At 37.4% G+C, this 23,377-nt stretch overlaps 1 protein-coding gene across 2 annotated transcripts in view; it reads left to right on the top strand.

Moving 5' to 3' along the window:
• Positions 1 to 23,377, top strand: part of LOC149265403 (ubiquitin-associated (UBA)/TS-N domain-containing protein) — a 211,635-nt gene that overhangs the window by 108,542 nt on the left and 79,716 nt on the right. The window lies entirely within an intron of this gene.

The raw sequence follows: 23,377 nt of genomic DNA, 5'->3' as shown, positions 1-23,377 counted from the left end.
TCATGTTATAATGTAAACCCATTTTACATATATATGATGTAACTAATCTCAACAGATCTGTGTCATGTATGTAATTGCCTAGGTAAATCTATTTTTCTGGTAACGATCTACATTCAGGGAGGTTTTTTGTCTCACCAATCCAATTCTCGGATGGTCGGCAGAGTTTTCCTTCAGCCTTACCCCAAAGCCGGAATGAATTTTGTTACCAGGATCTTAAGCGAGTCATAGTGTTATAGATCGAATCTGTGTAAAAGTGATTTGGGAATAATCGTAACTACTTGGTTAGGTCATTTTATTACAAGTTGCTTAGTCTGCTGGATTATATTTGTGTCGCAGAAATGGGTAGTCTATGAGGGTCTTTTTCAAATGGGTTTTCCCCCATGAAATGTAAAAAATATAAAAAATCATGATGTAAAGTGTCTTGAGGGTTAGAAAAATAATTTATCCCCTCATAGGTCCTAGGTCCTAGGTAAATTTAAATTTTCCAGAGGTAAAATTCGTGGGTCCTTTAAAAAATTAAATCTGAACAGGTCCAAGGACTAAAATTAATTGATTATTTTGCTAAATTTTATGCCTTGGGTCCTTGAGGTTAAGTGAAAGTCAAAATTTTGAGGAAATTAATGCAAAATTTTAATTTTTGAATTTATTAAAATGCATTTAATTGAAAAATTTGAAATCTCCTCCATATTTAAAATTTCGACAGATGAGATTAAAAGGAATTTTGATCCTCCTCAACAGTGGAGATCACTTTGACAAGGATCACTCAAACTAGCTGTTGGAAGATTTATTTTTAAATAGGAGGTCATTTGTCAGTTGAGAGGATCCGATTTCTGGATCGTGTACTAAGCTCTCAAGCTCTCATGTATACTTTTTTTGAATTAATGCAAAAGTCTTTGGAGTTTCAACGTGCTGTAGTGTTCCGCTTCATGAATTTTTTGGTAACATTGTTTTAGTTTCTGCTGAATATTATGTGAAAACTATCAATCAATAGTTCTCTTAGAATAATCTGAATACAGGTATTTTATTCATTTTGTCAGATCTAGGGTAACATTTTTAATTTTGATTGAAGTAGCTGGTATCTTCATTTCATCAGAATTTTATTGTTGTTCTATTTATCTACTTGATTTGATGGTTGATCTAGTGTTTGCAGAAGATCTCTCAGGTTCTCAGTGAGCATTTGGGGATAGTCTTTAGTTGGACCAGCCAACTCTCAACACATATTTTCTGAAGAGCCTACTTTATATAAGCCTCAAGATTTATCTAACAATATATATATGTATATATATTTTTTAATCTCTATTTTTTTTTGTTATCTCTATTTTTTTTTTTTAATTTGTTTCTACAGGGTGTTTTTGGGGTAGTACCTCTCTAAAATTTCAAAAATCTTTTAAATATTGTGGAAATTTTGGTAGATCTGGCTATTAAGAGCCTTAGATTATCAGATCTGAGAGCGGAGTTGGACTCATACTTCTCAGATCTGATAGATCTATAAATTAATTATATAGATATGTAAATTATTTGTATAGATATGTTATTTACTTGTGTAGATCTGAAATTTTGTAACATAATTTTAAATTTTAACACTTGGGTTTTTGGGATTTTCTCTATTTTTGTATATATTGGGTATTGGGTTTTTGTCTTTTCACTTTTGCAGAAATAGATCTAAGAAATCAGCCAAGTAAATCTTCAGATCTGAGCTACATCTAGACCCTGGAGGGCAATATCTGGGGTCAAAGATTGTTTGCAGGAATAGATCTGAGAAATCAACCAAGCAAGTCTTCAGATCTTAGATTTTCCAAGCAGATCTGGGGGTTTTGAGACAGATCTAGGCTCTGGAGGGTAATATCTTATCCCAAATCTTTTTACAAGGCCAGCCATTAAAGATTTTGCAATAAATATGAAGATTTGAAGCAAAATAAATCTTTTTCAGAACAAGGGTTTCAAGTTTTGGGGCTCCTAAGCCCAGATCTGCCTTCTCCTAGCCCAATGCTAGTTCTATTGGGTCTAGTGCTAGCTCTCGTTGACCCTAGATTCCCTTGCTGCATTTCTGATTTGAATATTTGATTTTCCGAAGCTAATCATTGGTGGGTTTTGCAAAAAATTTGGTAAAAAATTTATGTTTCAAATATTGAAATATTTTTGGCAACTTGGGCAAGTGATCTTCAAGACCTAAGGCCTAAGGGTTTGATCTCTGAACCATTTTTTCCTCACTGTTTGCTACAACAGCCATATACCATTCTAATAGTGGTGAAAAACACATCTAAGTGGTTTGAAATTAACTAAAAAATTGCTAAATACATTAATAAGTCATTTGTGTTTGATGTGTATGAAGAAATTGCCCTAGATCTACATTTTGGGTCACTGTTATCTCTGAATAATTCTGTTTCTGAAGTCTGAAATATAACAGTGGAAAAATTTCATGTGGATTAGCCTAAAATCAGTTCCTAAGTTGTCTAATACATTAAGGAATTAATTTCTTGAGCTGGGCACTCATCATTAGGCTTATTTCGTGCTTTAATTGCTGGCTGTAATAAGTATATCAGATCTGATATAATTCCAGAAATCACATCATAACAGGCTGAAATTTTTTGATAAATCATGTGGGCAAGTTTGGAAAAATTTCAGTAAATTTTTGGGATAAAGATATTATTGATAGCTTATTGTTTTCATTGTCATATTGCTGCTGTCATAAAGTTTTTCTTACTGCTGTCCTAAAAATTAATTTATGAAAATTAAGTACTCTGTCATAAAATAGTGATAAAATGCATATCCTTTGTTTCATAAACTGAGTATTTTTTTGAGCATCTGTTGACATTGATATCGAATTGCAAAGTTGTTTTTGTTCCTTGTTCTTTTTGAGCTAAATTGTATCAAGAAGATTTGGAATAAGTTGGTGTTTTAACTATAGTATCTTCAAGAGTTTATTTTCTAAGTCTTCATCTAAAAAAAAGGTGAGCATTTCATTTGGGTAATTGAGGGCTTTTGCGGCATAAGTGTTTTCCCATTTTCGAGTCTAACTTCATCTCATCTTCCGGTGCATTTGCATATAAGTTAACTTTGCATAGATAAAATTTACTTCCAAGCATAAGCTAGGTCGATAGACAAATAGATCTCCATCCGTCTTTTCTTGAGAAGCCTACTTTAATAGTACTTAAAACGGTGACCTTGCAATCGTCAGAGGCACAGTTCTTTGTAGCGCCGGAGACACCGGGTATGTTAGAATTTCAGGAGAGGTATCGTTAATCACACCTTAGTGTGCTTCCCCTGATCTTCTCTCTGCCAATTACTATGAAATCAGGCTCAACACAGAAAGGATTGAAGTGTTCAAGTTTAAATAGACATTTAACTAAAATTAACCAAGATTCTTGCATCTCACATTAGTTTTAGGATCTGCATTTCATATAAAATAGTCATTCATCTAAGCAGCAGTTGCTAATCGATTACTTGGTCTTAATTTCCCTAGCAAGATCGTTGACTCCATAAGGCACTGGTATCAATCGTTTAAAATCTAATCAAATCCTGTAAGTCTTGCTAAATATTAATCAATTACTTGATCGCTTCACTGTCCCTTGAGCTAGTTGGTTCCCAACTAGTTCTTCTTCATTCCACTTTTCCATAGGGTCTACCCCCCTTAGCCTGTTGTAGGGAGACAATTTAAACGAAGAGATTGGGGATCAGGGTGACAGCCCTCGATCTGAGCCGTTGTTGCGGTGCCTAGACATTCTATGCGACAACACCACCCTAGACAGTTTCCGCTCACAGGATGGAGGCCTATCTACGACATGGGGATATAGAGTGGGTAGTGGAGCTAAGGATCTCAGAGACAGGGGCTCTGAAACGACCTATGCATCCAGACGTACTAGCTTTGTTGGAGAGGCACCATGGGTTTTTTGGGGAGATCCCGCTAAGCAGACCACCACATCGTGGGTTCGAGCACACTATTGAGTTGGAGGAGGGGGTGCATGCGGTCATCACTACTTTGTATAGGCACCCTAAAGCCTATCGAGATGAGATAGAGAGGGCCATTCAGAAGCTGCTGAGGTTGGGGCACATTAGGCCTAGTTCGAGTCCCTATGCTTCTTCTGTGGTGCTGGTGAAGAAGAAGGATGGGACACTACGCATGTGCATTGACTACAGAGCTCTCAATAAGAAGACATTAAGAACCGATACCTTATTCCGCGCATTGATGAGGGTATGGACGCGCTTAGAGGAGTGAGATACTTCTCTAAGATAGATCTGTGCTTGGGGTATCACCAGATCCAGGTGAGGGAGCAGGACATCCCTAAGACTGCGTTTTGTTGCCATTAACTTTGAGTTCTTGGTGATGCCCCTTTGGGCTAACCAACACTCCAACTACATTCTAGTCTTGTATGAATCACGTGTTTCATGGGCAGTTGCGGCGCTTTGTCCTTGTCTTCTTTGATGACATACTCATCTATAGCCGGACTTGGGAGGAGCACCTTCAACACTTGGAGATAGTATGTCACATACTAGACAAGCAACAACTATATGCGAAGATGTCCAAATGTGAATTTGGACTGACAGAGATGTTATAGCTTGGGCATGTGATTGGGGAGGACAGAGTGAAGGTACACCAGGAGAAGATCAGGGCCATCTTGGATTGACATCACCTAGGAATGTGATGGAGTTGAGAGGGTCTTGTGCATTTGTACTTGCGACAGGAGGTTCATGAGAGGATTCTCCAAGTTTGCAGCACCCCTCATCGATTTGACAAAAAGGGGGGGATTTTGAGTGGACGCAGGTGGCACAAGAGGCCTTTGAGTGCCTCAAGAAACTTATGATCAACTTTCCTGTTTTGGCTTTGCTGGATTTCACACGACCGTTTGTACTGGAGTGTGATGCTTCTGGTGAGGGAGTTGGGGCCATGTTGACATAGGGAGGCCATCCTATTGCATTCGAGAGCAGAAAAGTGCTACCCCACGAGCGGTTGTACTTTGTCTATGACAAAGAGATGCTGGCTGTGATGCATGCGCTAGCCAAGTTCAGGCAGTAACTACTGGGCAACCGGTTCAAGGTGAAGATCGATCACAACAATCTTCAATTCTTATTGGAGCAACAATCACTGCAGGAGAGGCAGCAGAAGTGGGTGAGCAAAATCCAGGCCTATGACTTTGAGATTGAGTACGTTAAGGGCAAGTGTAACATAGTAGCAAATGCACTTTCCTGGAGGCCCGCAATACTATCTTTGATGGATGTTACTCATGATTGGAAGGCTTAAATTTTGGTTGAGTACTCCAAAGACAGGCATGCTTATGAGATATTGGATGGCACACAATGGATGATAGGTTCTGGGTGATGGATGACTTGATTTACTACAAGGAAAAAATATAATTGGTGCCAGGATCTCAGCGCAAGGGGAGGATTATGTAGGCAGCTCATGATTCCTCTCTAGCAAGACACCCTGGGTTCCTCAAGACATATAGTGCCATTAGGGAGAGGTTCTCATGGCGGGGACTCAAAGGAGATGTACTGAGGCACATGCAGGAGTGTGTAGATTGTTAGAGGAACAAAGTGGAGCTCTCACATCCCGCATGTTTACTACAACCGCTCCCCATTACAGAGAGGAAGTGGCAGAGCGTGTCCGTGGACTTCATCATGGGGCTTCCGAGTGCTTAGGGGCGAGATTGCATTTGCGTTGTGGTTGACAGATTGACCAAGTTCGAGCATTTCTTCGCCATCTCATCGAGATCTTCAGCCTCTCTGGTGGCCGAGTTGTTCTTTCGGGAAGTCTTCCGACTACATGGGCTTCCCAAGACCTTTGTTAGTGACAAGGAAAGCCGATTCATGGGGAATTTCTGGCAGTTGGTGTTTCGATTGGTGGGGACCGAGCTCTCACCCAGTACCAACTATCACCTATAGACCGATGGTCAGGCTGAGATAGTAAACAAGTGGCTGGAAGGGTACCTACGCAACTATGTGACGGGGCAGCAAAGGTCGTGGATGAAGTGGCTTCATCTAGGAGAGTTCTGCTACAACACCACTTATCACATGTCGATTGGTATGTCCCCTTTCCGAGCACTCTATGGATATGATGCACTTACTTTTTCTGACATGATATTTGGAGATAGCAGGGCCCCAGGGGCAAAGGATTGGGTTCAAGAGAGCCAGGAGATTCTCCGAGCTCTCAAGAACAACTTGTAGGTAGCCCAGAATCAACAAAAGATGTATGCTGATAGGCACAGGGTGGAGAGGCAGTTTGAGGTGGGGGACATGGTCTACCTCTACTTGCAACCTTACCAACAATCTTCACTTAAGCAGAAAGGGGCAGAGAAGCTCAAGCCACGCTTCTATGGGCCATACAGGGTGACCAGGAGGGTCGAGGAGGTAGCTTACGAGATGGAACTACCTACAGGGAGTTAGATTCACAATGTATTTCATGTCTCTTGCCTGAAAAAGGCATTGGGGCAGCAGTTTACAACAACCACCAAGTTGCCTCCACTGGATGATGAGGGGCACTTAGTACTAACACCAAAGACCATATCGGAGTCATGGGAGAGGAAGTTGAGGAATAGGGTCACCTGGGAGCACTTGGTTAAGTGGAGGGATTTGCCAGAGGAGGATGCCACCTAGGAGAGTGAGCAGATTTTGCAACACCCAGCTTTACAGTTGCTTGGGGACAAACAACATTTGGGAGGGGAGGACTGTAATGTCCCTTCCTAAATAATTTTGTTGAGAAGATTTCAAATTTTGTCATTTTTGTCAATTTTGGGTCTAAGACAGTTTGGAGGGAAAAACACTAAGGACAAGGGGGCCGGAATTAATCACCTAGTGGAATGTGGGGGCCACTTTTCTAAGAAATACACATTCCCTAGTTGGGGAAAATCGTATGGCTAAGGAGGAAGTTCGATTTGCCTATGGTGTGGGCCCACATGAAGGAATGGAGCAACAAATTATAAATAAAAGGGAAGCAACATCATTTGGGGCTTTTTGATCATTTGATAATTGATTGTTCCTCTAGCTGTTTAGCAGAGTCACATAGTGTTGTTTAGCACAAGAGTTTCCCAAGGAGGAAGCTCAACCTTTCTTTGGTGGACTTCGGGTGCCACCCTAGGATGGATATCTCATCAAAATTTTTGGAGTTGGAAGGAAGACCACACAGGCAACACGAATTCTGAGCTAGCTGGGACGCAGTTCAGGGAGCCACACAATGATTGGAGGAGAGAAGAGCTGGAGTGAGGTCTTGTATTGTTGCTGGGGCACGCTTTGACCAATTTTCAGGCAAAGGAGAAAGATTTTCAGGGGCAGAAGCATCACAAAAAAAGCCATCTGAATTCCTGGATGTGGGCCTGCGTCATTCTGTCCAAGGACTGCGCAGTCCTTTGTTGAGGCAACAGTGCAACTTGTGGGGAGGCTTGTGAAGGGGTTTGAGGAGCTGGGGTTATTGGAGTTGGATTGGAGGGGATTGTGAGGAATTTTCCAGGCCTTTGTGGTGCAGCAAACTCAACATCTGCTACAGTTCTCATTTTCTGTTTGTAGAGGAGGGCCAAGTATTTTGGTGTCAATTTTGGAGCGTGCAAACTAGAGCAAACCCTTTTTGGATTTTTCTGGGTTTTTTGACAAGGATTCCAGAAATAATTTGGCAGACTTTTCTGGGCAGTTTTGAGGGGTCCAACAGGAGTCTGAACACAGCCAGCAGTGCAGAATTACAAGGGCCAGCACATATTTTTGTTGGGGAACTCCTGCAGCGGTTGGGCATTGATAGTTCATCCACTTGGGGCTTGTAGCTTGCCTTGTGCAAGCCCAGGTGCACACTTTCTATTTCACATTGTACCCGGACGGATTTATATAATAAAATTAGCCCTTTTTGGTGTGTTTGGAGCATTTCTGGTTCCCTGATGTGTGGTGTAAAATTTTTGTGCTGAATTGTGTTGCATGTAATTGTTATCACTGTAATTTTTCCATTTGGAATATTACAGTGATGATAATGGTTTTGTTGTCAGTTCTGTTGCTGCACCATTGCTTTTCTTGGTATAATCCAGCCAACTTTTACATTGTTAACTTATCCTGATGGTTGAAGGTGCTTGAGGAGTTAAATAGATGGAGTGCATTTTTCAGTTCTAGTGGACATAATTCAAAGACATCTTTTTTGTTGGAAAATGCATCTTACATTTAATTACCAAAGATTAAAGAATACATCAAGAATGATACATTGCAGTACCAAAATGTTGTTTCTTTTCCACTTTTGCCTTAAAATTTCTGAAAGCTAGGAAACCAAAGCTTAATAGATCTAGCTTTCAGCGACTTATCTGCCATTTTTCCATTTGTCATGTCATCATTATTAAAAATGTTTATAAAAACAGAAGTTGAGATTTTAGGATCTTAGAAACATTATTTGGTATAAACAGTGGCATACATGTTAAAAGCTATCTTTCAAGTGTTGTTATAATAGCCTTTTGAAATTGCAAGGAAGAAATGGAAAAGAAGGGCCATTTTAATTTTTGAGTTGTTTTATACCACTATCCTGAAGTATAAATGGATGTTCTCAGGGATTTTGATTGGAAAAATTCCTAAGCTGGACGTACGTAGTGATCAAGGAAATGTGTGGGACATTAAATCTGTATGACAGAATCAAGGATAATGTGGAGTTCCAGGTTAACTTAAGAACAAAGGGGTGGATTTTATAAATATGCTCATGTGATGTGGTTGAAGTGGCAATAGGAAAGAGTGATGGGGGATGGAGAATGAAAAGCTAAGCTGCTGGATATTTCACCACAGGCCCGTCTCCATTGTATCCTATATCTCTTATCGATATGACTAATGCAAGCAACAAGCTGTATCCCGAATGGATGAACAGTTTGAAAAAAAGAAAACCAGAAAGAACCAAAAAATTAATCCTGCTTTAATAAAGATACCCTAATTTATCTATTAGGAACTGATGTTTATTTATACTTAATTATTAGTCAATGTGTAAAGATTAGTTGGAAAACCACTCAAAGGACTTGTAAAATAAAATAATTTGTACATAAATGAATACAAGTCAATTAATAGAAGTCATATGTTGTCATATATTTCTTTCTCATGCCAACCAACTGACATTGGTATCAAAGCAATATTGGTTCACAGGTCTGTCACCAAAACTTTGAGTAATAAAAAATTTCATGGTTTGAGAAACATGCAAGGGGAGTCGAAGGAGGGAGAAAACACTATCGAGTATAAGGAGGATGTTTGGGACCTAGATCAAAAGTTTTAAAGGGTGTAGTTATTTAAAAATACAATGGACAAAAAATTTAGACATTGAAGGTTAAAATATAATGACAAAGATCACGATATTGACACAAAATGGAAATGATGGTTGTGATGTTTGCAGAAATTGGAGGCTCAAATAAATTTTTGTGACCATGACATTCGAGTCAGCTAAAGTGCACATCAAGCAGAAATGAGCAGATTGGTGCTTGAAGCTCACAATGGAGAATACATACCTTGCAGTAGTCATGGGATGCCATAGGCATTCATAGAAAAAACAACCAAGCCTATATTGTCTAGACTCTAGAAAGACAAGAAGTAACAATTAATAATGTGAAAGATACAAGGTGATTCATATGTAGATAAGAACACCATCATATACACTATGATTGGACACGACTCTGTTGAAGGGCATGATTTTCCATAATAAGTAATGTTATAATTTAGGTAAATTAAATGCCCTCTTGTCTAGGAAGGGTTCACACTCAAAGCAAACGAGGAAACAAAATGGAAAGGTCAATAGATAAACATAGGCTAAACATTTATCAATGATAAATGCTTTGGTTCATACCTTAGCTTTCATGAGAAGGTCAACATAAGTCTCTTGTCAAGGTGTGCCATCTCTGCCACTGATTTCTTCAAAATTTGTCAAGAAATCTGTCCTTCAATAGCTGTTAAACAAGTCCAAAGACAAACCTTACCTCTGCTTTAGATTGCACTAACCTTGAGATGACCAAAACAGGCTTCAACAAGTCAACATTGCTGCTTAAATTCGGCCGTAAGTAACTCTCTTCTGTGAATAAATCTGATTGACTATGGTGCTGATAAACTCAAGTTTCCCACAAATCTGTGATCTCAAACAGACCCTTATTAGGTCTTCTTGCACAGACCCTAACTGTGGCTTGAAGGAGGCCCTAATCCTTCAAGATACAGCTGGGATTTTGCCTAAGAATGTCCCCTTAAATTTAGTCACAGGAGTGACTCGGACAGGCCTTGAGAGGGCCAAATATTGCCACAGAAAGGGGCCGAAATTCATTGTAGAAGAACCTTCAGAACATGCCCGAAATAGGCCTCAGCACAGAATTCGGATTATCTCAGAACGCAGAAATTGTACCTCAATTAAAGGTCTGTTCTGCCTCGAAATTAGCCTCAGAGATGATGTGAATTTGTCCTCAGTCGTGCCTCAGAAGTTTGACCTCAGAATGGCCAAGAAAGAGCCTCAGAGCAGACCTAATTTTTCCCTAGATGAGGGCCAAATTATTGTGCAGAGTTGCCCCAAAATAATTAGAACAGATCTGAAAAGAATGCCTTGAAGAACCCTCTAGCAGTCCAGTGAGTAACCAACATGAAAGATGAACAATATGATCAAATTCCCTTAGACAAACTTGGCGTACTTCACCTGATTTTCATTCTGCCCTGGCCTCGAGAAAAATAAGAGAATTGCTTAAGATTGGTGTGTCGAAATTGATGGCTTTAGGAGAGATCTGAGCCCCCTACTTATAGTGAACGAAGGGGATCTAAAGAGGAGCCGATATGTCCATGAATCCTGAGCCGAATAGCCAATTAATTCATTAATTAAATCCATAAAAATGAATTTTGTAAGGTACTGACTTTATTCTTCCTTTGATGCTGATTTTATAACTAATTTCTTCACTTATGGAGTGCCGTCTAGGACAGCTCAAGAGTCTTTTCCCAAGAAGGAAGCTGCAAACCTAAAGGACAAGCTGCAACTGAAGGAGAGCGAGTTTTCATGGTCTGATCTAGGTTAAGAAGAGGCTGAGTCTGCTAAAAAGCTAGGGCCGAATTTCTGTGTGTGATCCATGCCCTAAAAGGGCTCTGTCCAGGCCGAGATAAGGTGAAGGAGCAACCACTGAATTTTTTTTAGGTCTGGTTCTGTTCGGTGCAAAGGGAAGAGGGACGAGCGCTGGAATGAGGCCTAACAAGCCTTAGACCTGTTTGTTGTGGAGGGTCGAAGTGCCTCAGAAGGTTGCATAGGTGCCTTGTGGTAAGGCAAAGCCCTAGGAGAGGCTGAAATTGACCTCAGACTTGGAACAGAGGCAGTGATGGACTTAAGGCAGATAGAGAAGGCCGTGGGACATTATGGAGGGTTGAAGTGTTGGAGTAGTTGGGTTGCTGAGTTGGAGGTTTGAAGTCTCTTGATCAAGAAGGATTGAGCAACAATGTCTACGGGTTGATATACAATGATCTAGAAGGGCCAATTCACTGTGAGAAGCTGAATTGATTTGGAGCTGATATATGCAAGGTATTTGAAGGAGTAAATACATTGTGAGCAACTGGTATGCATAGACATTAAGAAATCTCTCTGTGAGTGAAGGAGGCAAAGGATTGCCAAGTGTGCTGGAAGCTAGCTACAAGAAGTCAAATTTTGTTCTTGTTCTTTTGGGAAGATTGAGGGTCAAAAGGAGCTGACCTCAAGCCCTAGTGTATACTGTGTATACTAGTCTTGTATCACAGCTTTGTAAGGGCCATGATCCCTAGTACGGGAGCCCTATGTTTGTCTTATTGAAGGACTAATAAAAACAAGTTTTGGGTCACTTATATTTCTGTGTATTTCATTGATTAACTGCTGTTACATTTCCGCTGCGCAAGGCGCTTGCAGTTGTGTATTTCAGCGTGTTTATGATTGTGATTAGACATAGACCAGATCTGGGGTACCAAGGAAAAAATTCAACAGTTGGATGCACTCTCCAATCAGTCTTTGAATCTCAGTCTGGTTGGAGCCATTCTTCCAACCTCCAAATCAAATACTCAACCTCGAAAAAATATTGTTGTCGGAAATTATTCTGCTGAAACTCTAGCGACAAATCGATCTTCCACTCTTGTAGAGTTTAGAGCTTTGATACCATGTTACTTTTCCAATACCAGATCCGATTTAAATTCCTAACAATTTATTTTTTGCCCAAAAAAATATTCACATAGTAAATTATTTTTCTGAAAAGCTACTGAATAAAAATACACTGGTATTTTAACTTAATTAATTTTCAGCAGAAACTTAAATAGAAATTTAGTCACAAAGCCTCCAAATTTTTCATTCACTTTATTACTTTAGAAAATTAAGTGCTCGCTTAACAAGGATAATGACCTTCAAAGCATACACATAAAATACAACTAATGGAAATTGGCAAAATCGACCCCTAGAAATTCGCCCTACACTTTTGTTGGTCCTCTCTCACAAGCAGTGTTGATAATATTGGTATCGGGAAAATATCGGCGAGGGTCCGGAAAATATCTTATTGGCAATATCGGCGAAAATATCGGCAAGCATAAAAAATGCATAATATATTCATTTTTTTCAGATTTCTAAACATATAAAGCAATAACGACATGAACTAAACACATTGGCACATAAATATGAAGAAGGCATTGATATATATGATGTCAAATAGAAATGATACATCAAACTTCAAAGGCGATACCAAATCCTGCTGATCCCTGATAATTGTCCAATCAAGGACTCAAACAAAATAACATCACATATCCTGCTGATCCCTGATAGTGATAAATTGATAATTGTCCAATCAAGGACTCAAACAAAATAACATCACAATGTCACATATCCTGCTGATCCCTGATAGTGATAATTGTCCAATCAAGGACTCAAACAAAACAACATCACATATATAAAACTTTAAAAGTATTTCATCATCATGAGTTATAAACTTATATGTAGCAAAAGTTGCAAAACAAATAAAACTAGCAGCTATCTATCTGAGACCATTGGCCTCTCCCTAGCAGCTTTCTTTCTGTCTTGTTCAGCAATTGCTTCACGAGCTTTTTGTATAACCTCTGCACTAGAAACCATACAAGGCATCACATCTGCATCATATGCAGAGAGTTTAGCCAGATGGTATTTCAATCGTGTAATCCCTCCTGACATCTTGGTCCCACACAAGTTGCATGATATATATGCTTGATTTGCCCCACCAACAGCCTCCCCATACTCCCAAAATGGGTCCAAGGCTTTTGGCATATTTGACATTTGTAGTGAACTAATTCAAACCTAGGGCACAAAAAAAACAAAAATTGGCATTAAACCCCCAACACAAAATGAAAAAATAATAAGTAATAACAACCTCATTCAAAAAAAATTACTACATTATTTGCATTTTGCAATGTGAATGAAAAATGGCAATAAGAGGGTGCATAAGAAAGTTGAAAAAAAAATGAAGCTTGCTGTCCAAATATGGAGAAAACCCTTGCATTGGTTCATGGGCATGAAAATCATAGCAAATGGAAAATAACAAAGAAACAAAATGTTGGTAGGCAAAGAGGCAAGCAAGCATAACCCTAAATCTATGAAAAAATCATTAACATAGGGGTTTTTATGAACATACCTGCTAATGGAAGAAATGAAGTTTGTCTCACTATTCTTCAATCTTTGATCAACAAAAAAATCTTAATTGGTGGTGATAATCGTCGTTTGATCTTCAAACCCTCCTTGACAAGCACAACAAAACTCTTTCCCTTTCTTTTCCAACACTCAGAAACAGAAATGAAGAAAAAAAAAACCAATTTTCGTTTTTTGTAGCCGCGGAAAAACACGCCCGACGATATTTTCGAAAATATCGCCGATATTTCGGAAATCGTGTGATATTTTTGGGATTATCGCGATATTTTCTCGGCAATATATCGGCTTGCCGAAAATATCGCGATATTTTCGATATTCGGCGATATATCGCCGATATTATCAACACTTCTCACAAGTATGACCCTCTTGAAGCTGCTCGAGCTTCCACTTGTGTGGCCACAACCCTCTCAGCCTCCCCTCACTGGTGACACACGTATTGGAAGTTGGCCTCATCCCTCTCGGTTTGTCTAAGTTCATAACAAACTCGTGGCCTCAACCCGAGAAAATTCTCAACTGTTCACTTGTGTGCTCCACCTGCATAAGTCCTTGTGCTCACTTGAATCTCTAGCTGCACACTTTTCTCCCTGTTTAGTATTGAGTCTCTCACTCCATTTAAGAAATGCACTATCCCAATAGTTCTATGCGTCTCCCTCCTCTCCCTTAGGCTTCTTTTATAATTTCTTTTTGAGCTAGGTCCCTAACCCTAAATCTCCTAAGTGATGGATGGCTAGGATTAGATGCTATGCCTCACTTGAGAGCAACGATAGGGTTTAGATCTAACTCACTAAAGTGAATTAACTCACTTTTTATTATGAAACCTTAGCTCAATAGTCAACATCAATTAATTAATAAATTGATGTGCTTTTCCTAAGACTTAGGAAAGAATTATAAAATCATTCTATTGGACATCTTCTGCATGCTTGACACTTGGCCTATGCAAAAGCACCTATCCAAGCTATCATCATCAACATGGCCCAACAAGGAGTTTGAATCCTTACCTCATGCCAACAAAGGAGAAGTGAGAGATTTACATTAGATATCTCCCCACAAGTGATGAAGTGTCTCTTCAAATAGATCAATCTTGATAGCCTTGTAGTAATCTTGAATTAACACAAAATTGCCTTTGAAAAATATGTAGAATAGCCAAGAAAAAAAAGACTTCAAGGTTGATACCAGAGGTTCATGAACTTAATTACATTATGGCAAAATGTTCTCAACAATTCATGACAATTCGGGAAGAGAGTGAGCTCTCTATTTATAGATGAGTTTCCCAATATCTCTTGCCCTTTTGCTTCTTAAAAAATGTCTAAAAAACTTCAAAGAAAGGTTGACTTGTCATCCACGATAAACTTGGAGATGAAGTCATTACAAGATTAAACTTTACAATGCTTGAAACCCTCAAAAAAGTTTAGATGTCCCGCTTGAAGAGGCTTAAGTTGCTTCAAGGAGGGGTTGATTTTCCTTAAAGGTCCAACGTTCCCTTGAGATAAATTCAACTATTCAGAAAAAAAAGAACTTTTACGTCTAAGGAATCATAATCAAAACTTTCTTACGCAAATAAAGAAGCTCAAAAGTGACAAGAAGTTACTAAATGACAAGTTAGAACAATTTACTCAAGAAGTATCGAAGTCCTCAGTCCACGTTGAAGAAAACAATATGAACACTGATCCAATCAATATCACAACTCACAAAAATGACAAACTAGTTGAAGGAAAAACATATTCAAAAGTTGCATAGAGAGATGGCTCAACATGTTCTGCTCCATATCTTTGAATAGCTTTCAACCATGCACAAAAGTATGCCTCCAATTCGTGCCAAAACCCTTGGTCCTCAAGGTGATGCAAATAGCCCAAAAATAATCATAGAACTTCCAACAAAGATATTCAACGAAAGGATTAGAAAATAGAACTCAAGAATTCGACTATCCACTCAGATTTGCTTGACTACACAGGGCCATAGTAATCTCATGAAGGATTAGGTGTTGATCTTTGGTGCTTTGTGTAGGATCCAAGTCTCCTTTTTATAGTGATGAAAGGGGGATTCAAGTGGTGCCGACTTGTTCCCAAATGGAGGGAACTGACTTGAATTTTGAATTTCAAATTTAGATTTTGAAGCCAAAATCCCCACACTTAGTTGAGGCTCATTTTAATTTAATTTTTGGTTACATTTTCCGTTAATAAAATCTTCTTTTGACTGGGTCCATGTTATTTTTAATTTTCTTAAATAAAAACAAATTGCTTGTAGGATATCCTTTCTTCTTTGGGGCTTCAATCTTTAAAAAGGCGTCACTCCTCAACCGTGAGGAATTAGGAGACATACCATGTAACGAACAAGGTTCGTATACACAACAATAATCTTCAGAATACTTCGAAGACAAAGACATCCATTGTAGGACAAGTAATTGTATATTGAATATATAAAAGAATCGATGAGATGATTACAATGAGTGTGAGGGCTTGCTTATACACCCTAGGCAGGTGCCTCTTCATTGAATGGCCATGTATTTAAGACGTTCCTTTTCATTAGTAATGACTATTTAGTTAACCTTATTATGATTATTATTGTTTACATTAATTTATTATTTTTATATGAATTATATTCATAACATTGCCTTTCTCTTAAAAAAGATTTGTCCTCAAAGCTCACTGATTAAAGGGGTTGATCTCTTTTTCTGTTTCAAATATTGTCTCGTCTCGAAACTTTCATCTTCATTGATACAAGACGATATGATCCTCTGAGTGATAAACTAAATTGTTGGATTGAGAATGGATTTGACCAGCCTAGGTTAATCTTCTGTGTAAACTTTCGATCACTGGAAATTTGTAATGAATTGTTATCATAAGACTAGATTCTGCAAACTTCAGAATTCCTTCGAACATAAATCTGTTGATTCTGTTCTGAATGGTTCAAATATGTAGACTTAGTTGTCTGCTCTTGTGATTCAGATGCTGATAAGGAGTTATATTGGTTGGACTTTCCCTTATCATGTGTGTGACAGTTCCCTGATTCACTTTAGGTATTGTTGTTGTTGAGTTGACTACTGAATCATCACTTGGAATTTCGATTGTTTGAACTGCAACTTCTGAATATGTTTTTCTTTCAACTAGTTTGTCATTTTCGTGAGTTGTGATATTGATTGGATTGGTGTTCGTATTGTTTTCTTCAGCGTGGACTGAGGACTTCGATATTTCTTGAGTAAATTGTTCTAACTTGTCATTTAGTAACTTCTTGTCACTTTGAACTTCTTTATTTGCGTAAGAAGGTTTTGATTATGATTCCTTAGACGTAAAAGTTCTTCTTTTTCTGAATAGTTGAATTTATCTTTAGTATCTTTCTCTTCATCTTTTAAACTTTTGATTTGTACTAATAATTTTTTATTAAGGCTCTTTAAACATAAATTTTCCTCTTCTTGTTTTGATAAGTGCTTATTGAGTTCCTTCTTTGTGACCTTAGTCTTCTTGACTTGTGAAATTAATTTTTTAACGTGGTCCTTGATGTGAGAAATTTCTGTCCTTTTCCATTACTTCTTTGTAATGCATATCTGCAAGATCTTCATATTTTTGTTGTAACACTTTATTGTTTTGTCGAAGTCTGGCTATTTTGTCTTTCTATTGATCTTTCAACTGCAATTTTTTGGTACGCTGGATTACATCATTTTGTAGGGGTGGTGATGGGTGTTTATCTTGTAATTTGGATTCCATTTTCTTCATTTCCTTGTTAAAATATGTATGTTGTTGTCCAACTATTGCCATTAATTGTTTTATATCCCTTGCTAATGATGGTTTTTCTATATCACTTAGACATTCAACCAAAGTAAAAGTTTTGTAACATTTTGTGCAGATGACATTTTGATTTATGAATGAGTCTTGACAATTAGAATATCCTTCTGAACAAAAAGGACATATTGAAAATAAACCCATATTTTTTTCTTCAAAACCTTCAAAACTTTATTATTCTTTTGGAATTTAGTATTAATACTTAACGAATTTTGCCGTTTCGACTTTTGACTCTCTCTTTCTCTCTCTTTTTGTTTTTTTGTTAAATATCCCTTGTTAATCATATACAAAACCCTTAAATAATTCTTTATATATATATATGATTCCTTTATAACTATTCGCTTAATATATTCCTTTTGTAAAATAATCGAGTGAGAATATTTGTTGTTAATACTCTTAAGCCTTTTTTAATTTTAATTTTATTTTAGTTGATACCACTTTTATCTTATGGTAAGTTAATTCCTCCAATTATCTTCTTGGTGTTAACTTTGTGATCTGATGCGATTCTTCATGGTCATGACTATTCCCGAAAGGGTTGTTCGCTGTGTTAACATGAGTTTTCCAATTGTTAAATGAATCAATGGTCTGAACAAGAATTGGTCCTTATTCCGTGAAGAACACTGACAACCTATTGTTCCAAAGAAGTATGACTTAATAAATCAATGACTGGTTGGAGTGGTTCGACGGGGGTGGATCAGGGTGAAGTGCTAGGGTAGATGAGGTGGACGATGGAGGGCGAGGGCTGTGACTACGAAAGATAGAGGCGGCAATTGAGATGAATAAGCAAGGTAAAAATTGGCGGTGATGCGAAGAACGAGGCGTTTGTTGAGAAGACAGGTTATCGATGGAGAAGGTGTGACGATGGGGACAAGAGCACGACGAGGTTGGGGCGAACTGGATGGACTGCAGTGGCGAACTGAGAACTGTCGCATGGATAGAGGTGTCTGTGTCGACTCACGTGGTGAGGCTCCAATGGCTGCATGCTGCGATGGGGCTTTGGTGATAGTGGCGACTGTTTGATTGTTGCGGCAAATGATCTTATGTAAACTCTACAAAACTGTCGTTCGCAGAGTGATGTTGAGTTGCGGTAGCATTGGGGTGTACTTGTTTGAGGGAAGTTGGTTGTGGTGGCCGGTTGGCATGGTCTGTGATGATGACAACGTAAGGCACAGAGAATTATTTTTTGTTTGTTTTTATTTTTACTTTTTATTTTTTTATAACCCCTTTTTTAATAACATTGTTTTTAATTTTTTTGTTTATATATTTGATTTTTTTTCTATAGTTATATTTCTTTTATTTTTTATAGATATATTTAATTTTTTTATTGGCTTTTTCAAATAAATTTTTTAATATTTCTCCTTTAAATTTATTTTAATACAACCTTTTATTTTTATGATTATATATATATATATATATTTGATAATTATTTTTTTATAATATATTTTTTTCTTCAATGGCCAAAGGCCTAACGACGAATCCATTAGAATGGAGAATCTCCAAAGCTTTATGAAGCAAAATGCTTGACTTGCGATGACAACAAAGTTGATAGAGACTTAATGGCCAAAGGCCGGGATCAGACGTGGCTGTGATACCAATGTAACGAACAAGGTTCATATATGCAACAATAATCTTCAGTATACTTTGAAGACAAAAACATCCATTGTAGGACAAGTAATTGTAACTTGAATATTATATAAAGAATTGGTGAGATGTTTAAAAATGAGGGTCAGGGCCTGCATATATACCCTAGGCAGGTACCTCTTCACAAACTATCATGTCCTTAGGGACATACCTCTTCATTAAATAATTACTAGTTAATCTTATTATTGTTTACATTAATTTATTATTTGTATATGAATTATATTCATAACATTTCACTTAATCTTTAATATTATTAATATACTTAAAGTAACACCTTTTTTCTTTATGAAATTTTGTTCTTTTGGTCTTCTATGTTTTGATTAAAAAAAATTTGATACTTAGACTACTACACTTCATGCCCTTTTAAATATATGGTACCTTTACCTTTATAACTATTATCCACGTATAAAGGATATATATGTTTTTAACAACAATGCTTCTTTTGAAACTTATCGGTTATGCCCTTTTTGGAATTTGAAAATATCTCGTGCTTAGCTATTTATTCAAGGGTTGATAATGGGATGCGTCCGTACGTATTGGTATGAATGTCTAGATTGAATGATATGAAATTCCATACTTTTTTCAAGTTACTTCAACTTAATCTATACATCAACACGGAATGTGTTGTATAGCATCAATGAATGGAGAATTGTTGAACGAGGAGACCTCAATTAAACGTATGGATTTCATATGATATGCGAATTACAAAAGATGTCCCAATTGTTAGTTGAACATGCTAAAGTTGTTTGTGTGGGGCAGCTGAATGTGGCGAATGGTGTGCAATTGTTATGTTGGCGTTTTGGGATGGCAACATGGAAGTTAAACTGAGAGCGTGATTCAACGGTAGTGTGGGGGTTGATTTGCAGAAATCAACAACAAGTTGTATGGTTGGATGTACAACTATTTGAGCAAGGAAGTCAGTGGCTAGTGAATTGGTGATGGAAGTGGCCGGTGATGAAAAATGCGACTGTCTGGGTGCGATTGAGGTAATGCAACAAACAAGGTTCGTACGACGGTGACACAAGGTTGACAGAGGAGCGAGGGCTACGTGTAGCCAAGTGACAGAGGAGTTATCTTGCGTGTTGTCTAATAGAGTTGCAGTGGTCAAAGGTTGTGGCGGTGGTTGTGGGTTGCAGTGAGACGACATATCTCTTTTTTTATATATAATAAAATTTTTATATAATTTTTTTACTATTTTTTATATGATTTTGTTTTTTTCAAAGTTTTATATGACTTTCATGTATATATATGTTTTTCAAACTTTTATTTATTTAATTATTTTTATATAAATTTATACTAACTATTTAATTATTCCTTTTTAATATTATACTTTATTTTTCAAATATATATATATATACTCTCTTCTCGATTAAATAACTTGTTCTTGGTTTTTTTTTTTAATTTCCTTATTAGTATTATTATTATTATAATATGTTTATGGCCAAGGGTCTAATAGTGAAAAATGGAGAACCATCAAAATTTTTATATAAATTTTTTACTATTTTTATATGATTTCATTTTTTTCAAAGTTTTATATGACTTTCATGTATATATATTTTTTTCAAATTTTTATTTATTGAATTATTTTTATATAAATCTATACTAATTATTTAATTATTCTTTTTTAATATTATACTTTATTTTTCAATATATATATATATATATATATATACTCTCTTCTCAATTAAATAACTTCTTCTTGGTTTTTTTAATAATTTCCTTATTATTATTATTATATGTTTATGGCCAAGGGCCTAATAGCGAAAAATGGAGAACCATCAAAATCTTGTAGCAAAACACTTCAACGACAACAAAGTTGACAACTTTTGTTGGCCAAGGACATTGATTAAAGAACGTGGCTTTGATACAACTGTAACGAACAAGGTTCATATGTGCAACAATAATCTTTAGAATACTTTGAAGACAAAGACATCCATTGTAGGACAAGTAATTGTATATTAAATATATAAAAGAATTGATGACATGATTACAATGAGGGCGAGGGCTTGCTTATATACCCTAGGCAGGTGCCTCTTCAGTGAATGGTGATGTCTTTAAGACATGCCTTTTCATTACTAATGCCTAATTAGTTAACCTTATTATGATTATTATTGTTTACATTAACTTATTATTTTTATTTGAATTATATTCATAACATACCACCTATCATTGGAATCAGCATGATGAGGAGAATCAAATGATGATGACCTTGAGCCCAAGAACCTTGATTTGCCTTGTCATTTTTGTCATTGAGAGTGAGGCTTCTTCTGGTTGCTTCTTGGGTTGACATCAATGACAAGCATGGCTCAACAATTTTCAGTATTTCAACTTGGAGATGATTTGGCATGCCTTTTAGAGTGCAATGTACCTCCTCTTTGCTTGGAGAATGTTAGACATTGCCCGGGGGAACGCAAATGCATCGTGAATTGTGAGACTGTCATGAAGAATGATTACCACGGGCAAAGAGGTGTGCATACATAAGAAAATGATCCATGTGGAAAATATAGGTGTGCTAGTACAATAGTAAGATGGGTATTTCTACCCTTCCAAAGTGCAATCACCTTTTTAGGGCTAATACAACAAGTAATCCTTTAAGCTATTTGTCCTAATAGATCCACATCCATGATGCTCGAATACCAACCCAGGACATAAGAATGTTTGTCAGGGCAAGGTGTTAGTACCCACTAGGGTGCAATCAACGAAGCCATAAAACCAAGCCATGAAAATGAAACTAAGAAGATTGGTCGTGACCGTCCACCCAAGGGGATCTAGGGTACACTTTCACATGTCATCCTACATGACCTTACATGGACATACATTGTACACATTTGGGTTTACAAATGGCGTGGTCAAATTTTTTTTGGGGTGCCCTTGCTGAAAGAGGGGTAACATGGGGCAAGGCTACTAAGGTGATAGTGGGTGATTTGGCAGATAGTGCCTCTAGGCTCTCCCATTGACGTAAGGACTTTTCCTCCTAGGCGAGAGTTTGAGCAGTGACATGAGAAATTTTAATTAACTATCTTAGACTTGACATGAAAAATTTTAATTAACTATTTCAGACTTCAGCGTCTACTATTTAGTATTTACTTAGCAATATTTGGAATTTGATTCAGTCTATTTCATTCTGTTATAAGATATAAATTTGAACTATGTCCAAGAATCATTGATTCAATGTAAAATATGATAATAACAGTGGTGATTGACGAATCATGTTTCTATAATTTACAAAGTTGAATTTACTATTTACATTGCATGATAATGAATTTACATGGGATTAATTGTTAAGTATTTTATTTTAGTTTTATAATTTTAGAGATAAGGCCCCATATGCTAGGGACCCCACCATCCTCCCCATCCCCCATGACTTTCCCTAAAATTTGGGGGGTGTCTCCACATGTCACTCATGTGCATTTCTCTGCTTCCACATTCCAGCATCCCAAAAGCTTGGGGGAACATTGGTATAGTCTACCAGATCCCTAACTGGATGAGTTGATCTACTGCAGAAGATTGCTTCCTGGAATTCTGCTTGTTTATTGTTGGCATTACCCAAATGCCATCCAAAAAAGTATCCCAACATTCCTACATGATTCTTTTCTACCCTTCTTGCTCCTGCATCCCCAAGGTTATCTGTTAGGCCCCTACACTAGTAGTATAGGGGCCTAACATTATCTATTGTTGCACCATCATATTTAACTTACTGTTTGCCTCTAGTGGCAGTTGCCAAGTCATTGTTCTTTAATGAATTCTTATCTGGTCCTTCCCATTAATGGGTACAATGACACGTGCACACACACATGCTGGTCGAACTATACATTGGAGAAAATAAGCCTATAAAATGGTTTCCTGAAAGCATAAATAGATTGTCTTTACCCCTTGATTATGTTTGCGAATTCCATGTCTCTTTCCTTGGAAGAAACCATTCAATGTGATTTTCTATATTTTACTGACCATGTAATAGTGCAATTTTTTTTTCTTATAATAATTTAAATCTTGAGGGAAAATTTAGGGCATTGCATACCATCCGGTAAGAGAGAGGTTGCTGGCACTAGGCTAGCCCTCAATATAGACTCACTTAAGAGTGCAACATGTCAACTTACTAGACTGGAACCTGGGTGGGGAGTATAACAACTATTCCACCCAACTACCCAAGCTAAACTCAGTTGACAAATTTTTTTGGCATTGAGTACTGCCCGGGGAAGAGAGTTAGCCTCCCTATCAGCTTGAAGGCAAGAGAGAGGTTTGTGGTACTAAGCCAGCCCTCAGTATTGACTCAGTTAAGAGCGCAAGAAAGTTACTCTTTTCCAGAGCATCAACATGTCAACTTACGAGACATGAACCTGGGTGGGAGGTTAACAACTTTTCCGCCCAGCTAAACTTAATTGACTGT

This window comes from Pinus tabuliformis, chromosome 6 (genome assembly GCF_031772625.1).
Source record: "Pinus tabuliformis cultivar Carrire ecotype Pingquan chromosome 6, CPIR1, whole genome shotgun sequence".
NCBI lineage: Eukaryota > Viridiplantae > Streptophyta > Pinopsida > Pinales > Pinaceae > Pinus > Pinus tabuliformis.
The sequence above is the reverse complement of the archived record's forward strand: the minus strand, read 5'-3'. Positions and strand labels throughout refer to the sequence as shown.